This window comes from Rhipicephalus sanguineus, chromosome 9, assembly GCF_013339695.2.
Source record: "Rhipicephalus sanguineus isolate Rsan-2018 chromosome 9, BIME_Rsan_1.4, whole genome shotgun sequence".
NCBI classification, from domain to species: Eukaryota; Metazoa; Arthropoda; class Arachnida; order Ixodida; family Ixodidae; genus Rhipicephalus; species Rhipicephalus sanguineus.
In genome coordinates, this window is record NC_051184.2 from 21,080,424 (window position 1) to 21,096,584 (window position 16,161).

At 47.0% G+C, this 16,161-nt stretch overlaps 1 protein-coding gene across 3 annotated transcripts in view; it reads right to left on the minus strand.

Moving 5' to 3' along the window:
• Positions 1–16,161, minus strand: part of LOC119404729 (uncharacterized) — a 364,008-nt gene that overhangs the window by 93,458 nt on the left and 254,389 nt on the right. Inside the window, exon 1 of one of the 3 annotated variants that reach the window (XM_037671391.2) lies at positions 5,416–5,847. The exons of the other annotated variants lie outside the window; for them this stretch is intronic. The gene's annotated coding sequence lies outside the window, so the exon portion shown is untranslated. Of the gene's footprint in view, positions 1–5,415; positions 5,848–16,161 lie in introns of those variants that run through there. 3 annotated transcript variants of the gene reach the window in all.

Genomic DNA, 16,161 nt, shown 5'->3' on the forward strand with positions numbered 1-16,161 from the left:
CATTTGTCTGTGGGCTTTCATTAAGGCGGTGTCTAACAAAGAAAAACAAGCCTTTAATTTCATATCTGTTGGACTAGTCTATCGAATAAACTCTAATTGGCTTCGGGACCGCGGCTGTCGCTAGTTGGTCTGCAGCGCCGCGTCTTATGCTACACAGCAGCTGCGCGGCTCGCGTCCGTAAGTCACGTGCCAAAAAAAGGAAAAAGTTCACCCACGGCAATGGTGGGGTTCCAGATCTTAACGTACGACAAGAAAGGGGCGAACTGTTTGCCATCGCGGACAACACCAGAGGTCGTAAAACAGGATATATCTCAGGCGCGCCAACTTACCTACTACAGAAGCCGAAGATGGAGAGAGAGAGAGAGAGGGAGGGGTAGGATGCTGGGAAAACAAAAATAAAAATGGCGCCGACCTGATCCTTTGCTCTATCCCGGATTTCGCAAAAACGTGCGGCCGAGCTGTACAGCGGTCATGATCAAGCGCGCAATCACGTTGACACCGAAACAACGGCAATAAAGAAAGAAAATGTAGAAGGACTCCTTAGGGGGGCCGACGCGAGCGCGCATACTAACGAGATATGGTTTTGTGGCGAGGACTCTTAACGGCGGCGTCCAAGGACAGCCGTCGCCAGCGGCCAATAGAGGACGCCGGAAATCGGTGACGTCACCTCCGAAGGGCACGAAAGCGCGCGCGCGACGTCTCCGCGGGCAGCAGCGAATTGCGTATCTCCCGAGGCTATACATGAAGGGACCGAAATGGAAACATGAAGGAGACGTTGATACTTTAATTGATGCAGGAAGTCCGATTATACGAAACATAATACAGACAGAGTTGCTCTGCGATAGAACAGAGCACTTCGTCGGAGCTATGCTTCTAAGTGAGAGCGATGTTTAAGCGTAGATGACGTGAGACTGCATAGGGCCTTGGCAGGTCAGCAGCCTCACTTTAGTAACGTAAGCACAACTGCATGAGGCACGGTCGGTGGGAAAGCTTCAAGAGAAGTGGTTATTGCGTAATAGCTCAATTCATGCAAGAAGTGGCTTCGAAGACTTAGAAAAATTGTCAATAGAACTGAGCGATCGGATTACACGGAGAAGTCAAACCTCTGCACGGAGCACACGTCGGCAACACGAACGGAACACACTCACGACAAAGCAATATTTCTTGTTTACGGCTCACTCGGACTCACCGGAAGTTCGGTGCGGCCGGGCACTTGGAAATCAGACTTGTCGATATACTGCTTAGCGAAAGACTTACTCAGAGTCGCCAAATTTTCGCTCGGCCTGGCTCGCTCGAGCTCGCTCACAATAGCTCTAAGCTAGATTCACTCGGACTCAGAGTCACCGAAATTCTGTTGAGCCAGTTTCAATCTGACTCAGATTCGCCAAAATACAGCTTAGCCCAGACACACTCCGAGTGGCCAAAATTAGACTACCGCCGGGCTCACTCAAACTCACTCGCCAAAATTCTACTCAGCCAGATCCCCTCGGACTCATAGGCACCAAAATTGTACTCAGCCAAATTCACTCTGACTCAGACTAGCCAGTGCTCTACGCATCCAGTTTCACTCAGTCTGGGAGTACCAAAATTCTGCTGAGCCGGATCCACTCGGACTCAGACGCCGAAATTCTGCTCAGCCAGATCTACTAGAACTCAAGAGCCAGCGAAATTCTACTCAGCCGGATTCACTCAGACACCGACTCATCAACACTCTGCTTTGCCAGTTTTACTCAGACTCAAGAGTCACCAAAGCTCTGCTCAGCCAGATGCACAGTCACCAAATTCTACTCAGACAGATTCACTCATACACCGAGTCACCAACGTTCAGATTCACTCAGACTAGTGGGTGACAAAAATTCCACTCAGTCAGATAAGCTCGGACTCAGGGACACTCAAAATTCTGCTCAGCCAGAGTCACTCGGACTCAGCCGCCAAAATACTGCTTAGCCACATTCACTCATACCCAGACTCTCCAAAATACTGCTTAGCCAGACTAATTCAGAGACGCCCAAATTCTGCTAAGCCGGGCTCACTCGCTCGCCAAAAAACAACTCATCCAGATCCATCCGGACTTACAGCCACCGACATTCTGCACAGCCGTGCTCACCTTACTCACTTCTGACCAGCTGTGCTCGCCTTATTCAGCGTGTCCGAAATACTACGCCGTTAGGGTTAATCAGTAAGACTTTTGTTGGGCAGGCTACTTGGTACATAGCATTCAAGGAGAGATCTTCAGCGCAAATCAAGGCACCAGTGCCAGTGCTTGTATCTTCTATTGTTAGTGGTCCGTCTTGATTTGCGCTGAAGTTCTCTCCTTAAATAGGTTTGCTCAGTCTCAGAGTCGCCAGAATTCTGCCCCTCTTGGGGGGCACCGGATTCGTCGAAGTATCTATTCAGCCAAACTCGCTCACATTCGCGGAAGTTCTACGCAGGTGGGCTCACTCGATCTTACACATTGAAATTAGGCTCAAGACAGATTCACTCAGTCACCAGAATTCTGCTAAGCTAAATTCACCCACACTCCGGCTCGAAGAAGTTCTATATACTCAGCCGTATTCACTCATAATCAGTGTTAGCGTAATTCTGTTCTGTTTTAACGGTTTTGCTGTAGAGAGATTGACGTTTCTATAACCTCGACCACTCCATTTATACACGTTCTGCAGCCAAACAAAAAAAAGAGAGAAAAATGTGGTTACCCGAAAATAAGAAATGAGCAAGTAAAGAAAAAAAAGACACATAGCAAACTGAAACAAGTAATTCTGTTCAGCCACGCTCGCCGCACTCTGACTCGCCAAAATACTAACTCGGTCACACTTCTTGAGAATCAGAGTCGCCTAAATTTCTAGACTCCGACGGGCTCACTTGAACTTCGAGTCACGAAATCAGTGTTCGAACAGGCTCGCAAGTCGGTCTCAAGAAGTTTACCAACCTATCGTACCGAGCGTACCGCACCTTGAACACGTGGCAGCGGCACTCGTCTGATTTTGTCTTCCCGGGCTGAGTTTTTACATTCATTGTAGAATTTTATGTAAAGACACCCAGTTAAAGTACCCAGTTATTGTATGAATTACAAAAACTCCCAAGAAACTTGTTATATTTGAGTCCTGTTCACAAATGTATATTTATGTTTCAATCATATCGAGATTTACTTATGCGATCTTGTTAAGGTTCCCAACGCAATGCTTTGTGATACTGTTGATGAGAGAGATAATATTTGATGAAATTCCCGGACATGTTGGCCTGGTTTATCGCCCGGCTTGCTACTCCAGGTGTCAGGTGATTACTGTGGTATATACAATGATCACATGTACACGCAAATAGTACGCATACAGTCACAAACACACATAAATACACAAAATAGGCATTCGCAGGCTCCTATAACGTAGTCTTTGCGATACTGTCGAGCAGTTCCCAACGGATCGTTTTGCGATACTGTTGAGAAGTTCCTAACGTAGTGTTGTGCGATGCTGTTAAGAAGTTCCCAACGAAGTTTGCGATGCTGTTGAGAAGTTCCCAACTTAACGTAGTGCCTTTCGATACTGTTGAGAAGTTCCCAGTGTATATAGTGTTTTGCGATACTGTTGATAGTTACCAACGTGGTGTTTGCGATACTGTAGGGAAATTCCCAACGGAGTGTCTTGCGATACTGTTGGGAAGTTCCTAACAAATTGCTTCCCGGTGCTCTCGAGAGGTTACCAACTTAACGTAGTGCTTTTCGATACGTTTGAGAAGTTCCCAACGTAGTGCTTTGCGATACAGCTTAGTGTGCCTTTCGACCGGAAAGCTACTGGACACACCACATCGCTTATATTCGCAGACTTTTCCTGTTACAGCACTAATGAAGTTTCGGTATTGACGGCATTGTTCATCTGTCATCCACCGTTCTTACATGCCGAGTCTGCTCGGCGAACCTAGAGCTCTGTCGCTGAGAATGAAAAGTCGTCGGTTCGGACCCTGGCAGAATAGAGGCCCTGATTACGACGGCGGCGTAATAACAATGTAAGAATGCGAACTCCTCGGTCAAGGGGCTGCTATAGGGGGCGTTCAACCTAATCGATTAACATAGACCAACAAATCAATGAGCCGCCTGTTTGCGGAGCGGACCTCTCACGTGTAAACACCGTATACACAATTTATATAAAAATAGGTATTGTTTATTTTAAAGGAAGCTAGATTTGTCATTAATGTCTTCGGACATTATGTATAGCTAAAAGGCTTGTAGGAATCAACAGTGCGCTATCGAAGTAAACTGATCAAAGAAAAGAACTGCACATAGAGTACAAAGCATGTGTATGATTTCAAGAGTTCCATGCCTACCAAATTTAATCAATTAATTTCTAAGCAATCGAAATGCGTAAAAGCATAGTCAGTGAATAATGCGCTGATTAACTACGATTAAGGTTTACCTACAGCCAACCTAAGTGACAGATTAGGTCAGTTCCCATCATACTGAACAGGGCAGGTGCGCGCAATTCAGAATATAGAATCGAAAACAATATGTTATCAGTCATCTTTGGCTCTAAAGCTCACCTATATCCCACCGTCTGCCAACGATCGCGTGCTAATTGGCACCATGCAATTGGCACGATCTCAACTAAAGATAATTTGCACCGTTTTACCGATCGACGAGACTGCCTTCATAATTAGTCCACTTGATTACAGTCGTTCTTTTCGATTAAGCCTATTGTTCAACACTTGACGCGTGATACAAATCGATCGAATGTCTCCGATGACGTCACTATACGAGCGTAATTTGCGTTCTGGGACCTGAACAACTTTATCAAATCAAACGTCCTGGGCGAGTTTCCGCGGCCCGTTGTCACCCAACAACCGTCGACCTAGAATCAGCGAGATACGATATCTACGAAGTCGGGCACCCTCAGTGTCGCGTTTTCACGCAATTAGACCGCATGACGGCTTTTCCGAAGACCTTCAAGTCCAAAGGTATCGGACGAAAGATATTGTCTGCCTCAACAACAACCGCGAAGGGTCTTTTCCGCTGCGCCGTAATATGACGTCTGATCGTTGGTCTGATGTCTGGAGGTCGCCTAGATTACTGTTACTTCGTAAACTTCCCAGCCGAATCACGATACAGCCTATAATGTCATTGAAAACAAGAACCTTACGCGATCTCTAAAGTCCAATCGACTCTATGGATCTGTCCACTTTTGCTAAACTAGCTGAACCAGGAAACATCTACAGCATTCAAATTAGCTATGACGTGGAAGAAAGCAAACAGGTCTGGTGCTATGAAAGAGTCTGTAATGGGCGACTCATTTAAACCTCGTAATTTGTAAAAGAATAACCACGACACTAATTTTTCGTTGTAGCACAACTGAACCCTTGCGCTATTTACCGATTTCCTTCCAGCGAAAATCGCAGTGTTGTCAACAACTGCGTAGATTGTCCACTAACCTCAACAGAAGGATCCTCCGGACGCCTTGCCAGGTATCCAAACGGTGGGAAGAGCTCAACTTAACACAACGAACACTTCGGCGTCAAATCCTCGCACTTCGACCGCGCAGCACAACTTCTCGCATCACGGCACACAAAATACGAATGCACAGTTCATTATTCGACGACACGATGCCCGAGACTCCTTGACCGAGCGAGTGGCAGCGGTAGTTCCGGGAGCCGAAACGTCCCGCAGACGTTCTCCGAAACTTCCGTTTTGAAACTAACACTGTAGTCGTTAAGAACGTTTATTCGTCGTTTTGCAGCGGTGAGCCACGGGTGATGAACTTGCGGAAACGTCCGGAGGTTTCAAGCTGTCGTGCACGAAAAGCGCAGCACACACACACGCATACAAGTAAAGGCACCGAGCGCCGAGCGTCGTCTGCTCGCGGCCGAGAGGCTGTCGTCTGCTCCGAGCGATGGCGAGAGAAAGGGTAAAACGAGAAAACGCGAGAGGGTGAGGAGGGTGACGAAGCGCTGTTGCCAGACGTGGAGCGCCGGGTTGCTGTTGTGCAGCGTCGTCTGCTCCGAGTGATGAGGAGATGGTGGAGAGGAGGAAACGAGAAAACGCGAGAGGAGGAGTGACGCGGCGTTGCCAGACGAGGAGCGGGAAACGTCCAACATTGGTGTCACCTTATCACACGCGTCAGGCCGGCGGCGGCGGCGGGCAAACAACGAAAATAATGAACGCACAAAAAAGAGAGTGCGGTGCACTTGAAGAGCGGGTCGAAGCAGAAACCCGTTTTCTTTTATGGCGTTTTCGCTCGTACCGTTTGGCCACTGCACGCACGGACTAGCCGTTCGACTTGATCTTGTAAAGAGGAAACTCTACTACGTCGGGCTCGATTCCGATGTACGTACATATATATGCATACTGCCATAACGTGCCGAGAATGTTGTGGCACTCATTTTAATCAGCTGCTGCAGGAATATATCCTAATTTCTTCCCATAATAAAGGGATGAGTCAAAACAGAACAATGTTTCAGGTATATTCAGTTATACCAATTCAGTTGGAACATTCAGCTAGACAACAGTCCTTCTTTTTTGTGGGGGGAGGGGGGACACATTTTGCAGGAAAATCTATGAGTTTGGAAGGCAACCATGAAAACTTCCGCACGCTGGAGCGTTTAGAGTGAGTGTTACGGCTACTTGTTACACGGAAGGTTAAATCGTTATTTCCTTCGTAACCATGAAATGATGAGTCGTGCAAAACCAGATCGCTCAATCAGTATTTTGTAACAAGCACTTCATGAACTAGTAATCGTTAGCTCAACTAAAAATTGTAACCAGTGTGTCGACTAATCGCGTCTGGTAAATAACTCTTGAACTAACGTAAGTGTTACAGCTGTTACTGTTGTACAACTGTTGTACAGCGGAAACTGTTGCAGCAACCACTATAGCTAGTGTAATCATCGTAACAAGTGGTCTATACGCAGAATACGTACTCAGGGACTGCGTCCTCGAAAAATTGGGCTTAGGATTGAAAATCAGAGGAACAAAGTTAACAACAAGTAAATACATACGGCACTAGAATAATAGCAGGAAGCATGCAATAGTTCAAATGACTCATTCCGAAGGTTTAGGAATAAATCGAGATGGCTGGCTTTTTGATCAACGTAAAAAAAAGGTTACAACCGATGAAGCGCAGAGCATTCACATATTTAACGGTGCGATAGATCTTGTAGAACACTGGGTTTTCCTACGAATCCGGAAAAGAGGCTAACGTTAGTTCTGCAAAAGAAATAAAATGGATAATAGTATCGGGAAAGATGACTGTAGGTAGAATTTCAAAGATTGCGGAAGACAAAAGTTGTCTGCTTCAGAACCAATTTCATCTTGTGGACGCCCAGGTCTTTCGCGTGGCAGTTTGTTGATGCGAGTCGTGGGCTTTCACGTCCGTAGCTTCAGTCACGGGCCTTCATGAACCATGGAAAGCCTTCATGAGTCGTGGTCATCCATGAGTCGCGGGCCTCCGTCGTAGTGCGTGGATGGGACTGGTGACCCGCCAGACGGATTAATTAAGCATATCTGCAGTGCATATTGTGCTGGGCGGTAGGTCATTCTAATCGAGAGGGGTAGCAACTCCTTTCTAGAATGTGGCACGGTATTCAAATGGCTAACGCAGGCAGACGTCGCTGTACAACGGCAATGCTTATACTCCACAGCACATAGGGGATTATGGCGGCACCCAGGGAGCCTTCCTTGAAAAGGTGCATAGACATTTTCACAGGAGAGAAGAAACACCTCCTTTCTGGACTGCGGCACGGGAGTACAAAGGCTGACGTCACTTTCTGGACAGCTCATTTTTGGGTGGTCACGCCTACAGCCCAGAGGGGATTATGGCGGTGCCCAAGGAGCCTTCGTTGAAAAGGTGTATAGGCCGACAAATTATAACTCGGTACTTACGAGAATTGAAAAATCAAAGTTGGTATCAGCTATCTAAGTTTGAGTACGAGACCTATAGCAGTCTGTGCGTGTTTACTACTAGTACGCTTGAGGAAACCAACCGGTAATACGGCCACCTGATTATCACTTCGTACGTAAGCATTACGGAAAACGTACAGAATGCCAGTGAATGAGTGGACTACTTGTAGAACTGTTTTTTTTTTAGCGCGGAGGAGAACTGGATCAGGTGAAAGAAGAGCAGAAACGGAACGGGGACAGAAGTACTCCTCTTCAAGTCCGTCTGTTTTATTTTGACGAACGCGTTAACGTGTAGCTGTTGTCAACTAACAGCAACAACAACGAAGGACAGATAAGGCGGGAAGGCAGATTGAAGGCACGGATTAGGCTGGTGTCAGCGGAGATAAGAGCGGAGTAGTGCTCGTACGAAGGCGCAATAAGAAAGGCGGGTTTCAGGACAGAAGCTACGCGATACAGAAGCAGAAGGAAAACAGAAATGAAGCAGACGACGCCTTTTTTTTTCGAAACTGGAACCAGAAGCGCATTACCAGAAGGAAAGAGAACACCGCGGAGCACTATATGGGGCTATCCAGTGAGGGGGCGCTGCTGGCGATTTAGGAGCGAGTCTTGTCCCGAAAGTCGAACTTGATACAGTTTCAGGCCGCACGATCAAGTTGTGCGGGATCAAAGGCCGGGTAACCTGTCACGTCCGCCGCAGCCTTTTGGTTGGCCAGTTTGTACGCAGGGGGTGAGGTAAAAAGAAGAAAAGGTGAAACGACAGCCGCTCAAATGCGTGTGTTCTTGTATATATGTTTTTCGTTTCTTCCTGAGGACGGTGCTGCGAGGGGTTAGTAGTATAAAGACGGGGTGGCTTGTGTGAGCTGCCGTCATCTATAAGAATTGGGTCGATGGCCCCAAACGATTGCGTACATGCGTGTGTGTGTGTGGGCACGCCATGTGCCTTACTGCTTTTTTGGGATGCTTTTTTTGGGAGGCGAAGTAACGAAACGAAAAAGAGTCATCTTCTTTGCGGATCTCCCCGACGACTTTGCGGTGGTCTCGGCTTGGATAGAGGCTAGCAAGAGCTGCTGCTTCAATTTCAATTGGGAGCAGCCACGTTTTCTTTCGCCTTTTCTTTGTATTGTTGTTTAGCAGTATAGAAGAAGCTTGGGACTCTCCTCCGGTCGTGGTCGCGATTCAGGGGGCATTATTTTTTGTGGTCACTTCGCGAGTACCAACACACACACACACACACACACACACACACACACACACACACACACACACACACACACACACACACACACACACACACACACACACACACACACACACACACACACACACACACACCCGGACACGTTGTCTTGATGCGTGATTCAACTGCTGAAGCGACGTTTCAGACCCTCTCTTACTGTACGGCATGAGTCGCTGCTTTCTTTTCAGAAAGCCAGTCCGTATAGTTCGCTCCTGCCGTGTGCGAGATGGCGTATGGGGTGCAGCATGGTTCAAGAGCCAAGTTCCACGACGTTGGGAACGAGGAAGCAATGTTTCCGAGAGGACAGACGCTCTCTTTGAAAAAGCCACCGAACGCGTATCCTTGTTTACAGAGGCGACCCTCGCGGAAAAACCACTGGCTTTTCCTGGCCCGGGGACGCTGATAGAAAGAAGTCCGCATTTAATTGTTAACCTCGGTTAAATGGGTACTGACACGAACGTTTTCAGTTCTCTTTTTTTTTTTTTTTGCGTCAAATGAAAGACCCGGTCCTCAAGAGCCTCGAAAATGCACTGGTAAGCGTGAGTGCACACTGAACAATGGATGACAACATGTTTTTAGAGACTAGTTTCCGTTCCTACTGTACCCTGACGTCACTCGACGGTATGAGCTTCTCGTCAAGTGCTCGCGCAATATATCGTGTCGTTTCCACGGCTGCTCCGCTGCGTGGCTCCGTTGTTGACGCACAAGTGGCCATTTTGAATGTTTTTGGTGACGTGCTATAGCGGCCATGTTGTATGTTTTGGTACCTGGCGTCATCACAACTACAGCAATACTGTTGCGTGAAGTCGTAAAGATTGGCAATGCAGCCTGACGTCACGCTAGTGTCGATGTCAGTCGGTGCATGCGAAAGTTGATTTTAATATCGAAATAAAATATAGTATCAGCATTTACTGAGCTTCGCACTTGCTCAGAGTTGTCTTTGTATACAGATGACGGAGTAAACCCAGCTTAGAAAACTGTTGCCAGTACCCTTTTAAGAGTTAAACACGCGATGCAATAACTCTTCAGAGAATGTAACACCTTCTTTTTAATCTCTTATTCAAATTACAACAAGAGAGTGAATGAAACTTAAAGTTCACAAATGCAGCCATCTTGTAGCGGTGATGACAAAAAGGTGACTAAGAGGGAAGGGGGGATTGGCTATCGTTTAAGACTGAGGAAGAAAAAAAATTGGCCGCGTATCTGCGTGCTTCGCTGCAAATGTCGTGTAAAGACGATAGAAGAGGCGCTGTGTGAGATATGGACGCCATCTGGCAATACGTCGGGAAACATGAGTGCTGTGTTGCGTGCTGGTAGTCCCGGCGCAGCAGCAGGCGAAGACCGGCGGTGACCAACGCGACCGGCGGGGACGCCAGCCAGCCTGAAAACGCGGTTTGGCGCGAAGCGCTGAAGCAGAGAAACGTCCGCACTCAACGAGTACTCTCCACACACTCTTTTATTTACACGTCGCCTGGGTAAAACAGGAACGCCAGAGTGGCGCTCACAACCGGCAGCCTGAAGGCCGCCCACAACGCTGCTTTTTCATTTTTTAAATATTTTTTTTTTCACCTTCTTGGCCTTCTCAAAACTAAAGTTTTTCAACACCAACCCATGGCATTCGTACAGTGCAATACAGAACCGACACCGAAACACAACAATGAGCTCGTGCGAAGGGCACGGAGGAAGGCAAATTTAAGCGCAGTCGCATTTTCAGTTTTGTTGAAACAGCGCTCACTAGACGACGACGAAGTAAAAGAAGGCACAGGACAGGCAGCGCCTGTCCTGTGCCTTCTTTTACTTCGTCGTCGTCTAGTGAGCGCTGTTTCAACAAAGATGAACGCATACCAACTCGCTCAAGCCTCCATTCTTATGCATTTTCAGCGCAGCTTAAGAAACTAGGGTCCTTAAAATTACGTATATATGCATTTCCTATTAAAGGAACACGCCACCTAATACTTACCTAGTGATGTTGCACCTCAGATATGCATGATATTTACTTTTTGATCGACAACGTTCACAAGTATGAACAGCCGTACCAGTTCAAGACGGCTGGCCCTTGGGCAAGTGGTTCAACTTTGGCCGAGTGGCTGAATCGAGGGACGTGCCGACAAACAGAAAGACAGTCTGACAGACAGAAAGACAGACCAAAATTTCTGCGTTTAAGTTCCCCAAGAAAGACTATCGTCTTTAAAAAAACCGCCGAAGCACTCCGTACAGATTGTTAAAACCAGGGAAGCTGAACTGTATACAGTTCCGCGGTGTTTATCCGAATCACGGCCGTTCCTAAAAGTCTTTCCCTATTATTGGTTACGTTTGTTCAGAAGCCTTAGTTGGCGTTTGCCGCCCGTGTGTTTCCATCTTGATTTTTAGTGGACCGGTGCGGAGTAGTGGGGCTTGCCCAATCTCTGCGTAGCACGTGCGCGATAGCAGTTTCTGCGCACATAGGACGGACGAATTTCGGTTTCGCTTTGCCATATACATATTTGGTGTAAAAGCTATGAAAAAAAAAAAAAAACGTGAGTAGAAAAATACAGGGATATATGAAAAACAAGTGGGGATTGCGGTGTGGCCTGATGCACAGCGGCCAACGGAATTAAAGAGGACACGTTATAGCATTTGAATTGCGAACTATGGGGGCTCGCACACGGCATACAGACGCATGGCACACGCCCGACAGACCGTCGGCTGTAAGAACAACAAGCGAACATACGATTGTCCGACAGTAAACTTGTGCCTGTCGCAGTCAGCATGTCCCGAGGTCTGCAAAATGAGGGATCTGCTTTGATCGCGATCTCGATCTCGTACTCAGCCTCCCGGAGGCTCTCTCCTGACCCCGAAGCTTGTGTGCGTGTTCGTCGGAGAAGTAAACAAATTGGGTAACGCTGTCTTTGTGCGTCATGGGAGAACATGACGACTGATGCATAGATTGACTACTGGCTGCCAATCAGTAGACACCGCTTTGCTTCTCGCAATCACTGAATCCTATCTACACAATACTTAAATCGACTGGTAGTTTGTTTACATCTAAAATATATCCCAATGTCAGATGAAAAAAAAAAAATTCCGGCGAATTTTACTTAAGTGAACCTGCCTTTTTGTGTTCGAAGCGCTATACTATATTCATGCCATGCATGCATCGGCAACCGTATAGCCAACGCTATCCAACGCCCAGCCAACAGTTAGCCAGCAGTAACAAGTGCCGGTGTTACGTACGCATCCCGGGGCCCATCACTCCTCACCTAAGGTCTGTCACGGTTTCATTTGAAATTTCCTTTAATTGCTAACCTCGAGGGCGCGGGTTCGATTCCCAGCCAGGGTGGCCGCTTTAGATGGGGGCGAAATGCAAAGGACACCCGTGCGCTTAGATTTGGGTGCGCAGTAATAGAACCCCAGGTCGAAATTAAGCCGTAGTTCCCCACGACGGCGAGGGTTATAATCATATCATGGTTTTGACACGTGAAGTCCCGGAATTATTGTTATTATTATTAGAGCTTTTTTTCAAGATTACCTAATCGTCTACACTATTTCGTATTCTCCTAGCTTATTTCGTAACTGCCTGGTGTATTTCGTATTCATTTCATTTTTAATATGATAGTTTTCAAATCCTTCTTCATACTCCACTATCGGCTTCTTTTTCGAATTTTAGTTCTAAGGTGACGTTTTGTTTAGGTTAACCGGGAAATCACTCTAGTAGCGCCAGATTACTTCCCATAGTATGCTTCGCTTTAAAAGGAAGAAACAGCAAGTCCCTCATATAAGCGAACATTTTGGGACGAATCCGAAGACTGAGGTAAAGTCGGTTGCTTCATCCCTTCTTTCTTGCCTCTGTTATTTTTTTTTCTATCTCTTACGCCTTTCAAAGTTCTATTTCTTCATTCTTATCTTCTTTCTCTCTCTTCTTTCATTTCCTTCTTTCATTCGCTTATTTTCCTTTAATTTCCCCTCTGTCTTTGCGCTTCGCCATTTATAAACGTTCGAACGAAACGACTGGAACGAATATGGCCTCGAGCAAGATCTACGTCGACAGAATCACGAATACGTCGTTAAGAGAACTTCTTACGTCACTATTTTCTTTATACACCCCACAAAAAGTTGACTTCCGACGAAACGACGTCGAACAGGCCTCCAACAAAGTCAATCAGGCACGGGTAAAATCAAACATATAAAAACAAAAAAAATGCTATAAAAAGACAGCAGCGTGTATTTAAGTAGAGCGCTCATGCATAGACCACTTCACTAACGGTTTTTCATGCCCGTACCAACGCTACTAGAGTTCTAGTAACGTTGGCCCGTACCGCAGATGGAATACGAAAACTGATTGCCGGAGGACAGAGGAAAAATAAAATGGCGGACGCCTAGAATTAGCGAATATAATAGGTTCGCGTGCGGAGGAAGCAGACGAAAAACGGATACCAGACGACAAAGAAAAACAAAGTGCAGACGACTTTTCTGGGTTCATCTGCGCGTGCGAGAGACGCAGACGTGCGTGCGCTAAACCGCACGTCGGCGGAGACAATAAAAAGAGAGCTATAGGCCTAATGGGATGATTGGGGTTGCGTTTCAAAAAGATGGAGATTCGAAGTGAATAAGAACGAAGAGATGAGATGAGAGAGAGATTTGTACGGCGAGGATGAGAGGCATCAAAAGTGTATTCACGAGGAACATTGCAGGTTTGTAACAAGAACAAAACAAAACAAAATTTTTTTTTGACGACGAGATAGCGATCAACTGGAGCAGACGCGTGCGGCGCGGCAGGCCGATCGCTAAGCGTACATACGCGCTGTGCAACCTGGGTAATAAAAGACAGACGACCCCTGCTTGCGTTGCGCGCTAGGAGGAAACGATTTGACAGACGACACCGAAACTGCGGCAGCCTGCCAATCAGGTCGCGCACGAACGCCTACGTCACGAAGTCGTTGTCGTCTGCTCGAGCTGTATGTCGCCTGCTATAGGACGCGCGTGAGGCCCACCTCCGGTCTCCGAAAAGAAAGAAAGAAAGAAAGAAAGAAAGAAAGAAAGAAAGAAAGAAAGAAAGAAAGAAAGAAAGAAAGAAAGAAAGAAAGAAAGAAAGAAAGAAAGAAAGGAAGAAAGAGCTACGCGCTGGTACAAACGGGAAGAAAAAAATGCTAAAGACAAAAGAAGGCAACCTAATTTGTCCCTGACGAGAACGGGGCAATCTGTTGTAGGGGAGAGGAGGGGAGGGAGCTTTACTGTGCCGGATTCACGGCGTGGCCCGTTGAACTCGGCGGCGTGTATAATAAATTGGTGCGCAACGGCGGCTGCGGCTGATCACGTGAGGAGGCTGCGGAGAGAAAGAACGTCGTGAGGAAAAAAAAAAAAAATTGGCCGGTAGCAGACGGTACCGGTGGCAGACGAAAAAAAAAAAAAAGCGCCCGCTCCGTAGCAGTAAGTTTCGTATAAGCGCTGCCTCAGTCAGGTTCGACATGGTACAAAGAGGCGAGGGCTATTAAGGTTGGCGCGCTAAAAGTGTCAAGTCGAGCCGATAGGGTCATAAGTCTCGATCTAGCGGAGGATCTGGGTATACACGGTGTCGGGCGATAAATAATAATTGTGCTTTTGTCAGAGACAAATTGCGTCGCGATGCTACTGTATATAAAGCGCGGCATCATTTACGCTGGCCGTGAACAGAGATAATTCGGTAGATGAGAAAGAGATACGGATAAAACGAAAAAGAAAAAAAGAAACAAGACCCCGCGGCGATAAATATTGATACGAACTAAATTTCATGCACGTTCAAAACTGCCATACGAATTAATTTTCATGGACCTTAAAAACTGCTGTGGTGGTTGTGAGAGAGATATAAGAGGTAGACAGGGCTTGGGTGTTTCACCCTTCGCGTTTTTGCAGTCTCCATGGCGTTGTGATGTTGAGGACGGTAAGGTGGAGGGTTCGACATCCGGCTGCGTCTACCGACTTCAATTCGAAGTGGCCCTCTGTAGTCTTTCTAATAGCCAAATTCGTTAAATTCAGGGGCTTGAACGTGCCAAAACCAAGACATGATTCTGAGGCAAGACGCACTGTGGCTGATTCCGCGTTAATGTTTGACAACACACGGCGCGCGGGTGTTCCTTGAATTCCACCCCGATTGCAGGCGGCCTCCTTGGCCGGGCATTGAACCCACGTCCTTCAGCTTAGCATCGCTGTCATCACTTGTGTTATTAAAACACTTGTACCCCCGGAATATTTGTCATCAGCCTTTCCACGAACGCAGAACGTGAAGAAACAGCTACGGGGGTTCAAGACCAAACGAAAGTTTGTTTTCGAACGCTCCAGGGTTACGAGTGTGCTGCGCCTCTCTTCGTGCGCTCGTTCGTTTTTTTGTAAACATTTCTTCGATGACCCTGACTCGTGCGAAAGTCGTAAAATATCGACCCTCTCCTTTTTTGACGAAGGATCGCGAGTGACATGAACCAGACGTTCGTGTCATCATGCCTTGCTTCTATGGGCGCACGTTTCGATAAGCGAGATCTTGTGTACAAAGGGTACGGCCAGTGCCATTGGCTAACCTCACATGATGTCCAAAGCACAAGTCGTGGGCGTACACACAGTACGTACATAGTGAATAAATTAGCAGTGAGATCAGCCACATTTACAATGCACAACACGCGGCAGCCTCTCGGGAGGTCGTAATGTCCACCAGGGCCGTTTACACAAATCGTCTGCTTCGATGTGGTTCGTGCGGACAGTAAGGGGGGGGGGGGGGGGTAATCATTTAAGAGGCCATCAAAGTCTGCGCCACACTCAATTTTTCGGACGTGTCCCGTCATATTTAAGTGCTGTGTTACGGCGCCTCGCAACTTTTTTTTTTGTCGATAATGGGGTAATGACACTCGAGGACCCTTGATGTTCCATTCCAAAAACTTGTGTACACAGAGTAAAGCTAATCTCAAAATATGTGCAAAACACCAGTCGAGGGTGTCCACACACTGCAATACATAGCGAAGGAATTAACACTGAGACCTGCCAGATTTAAAATGCACGGCGCGCAGCAGGTCTCAGGAGGTCGTAAAGTCTACCAGGGCCG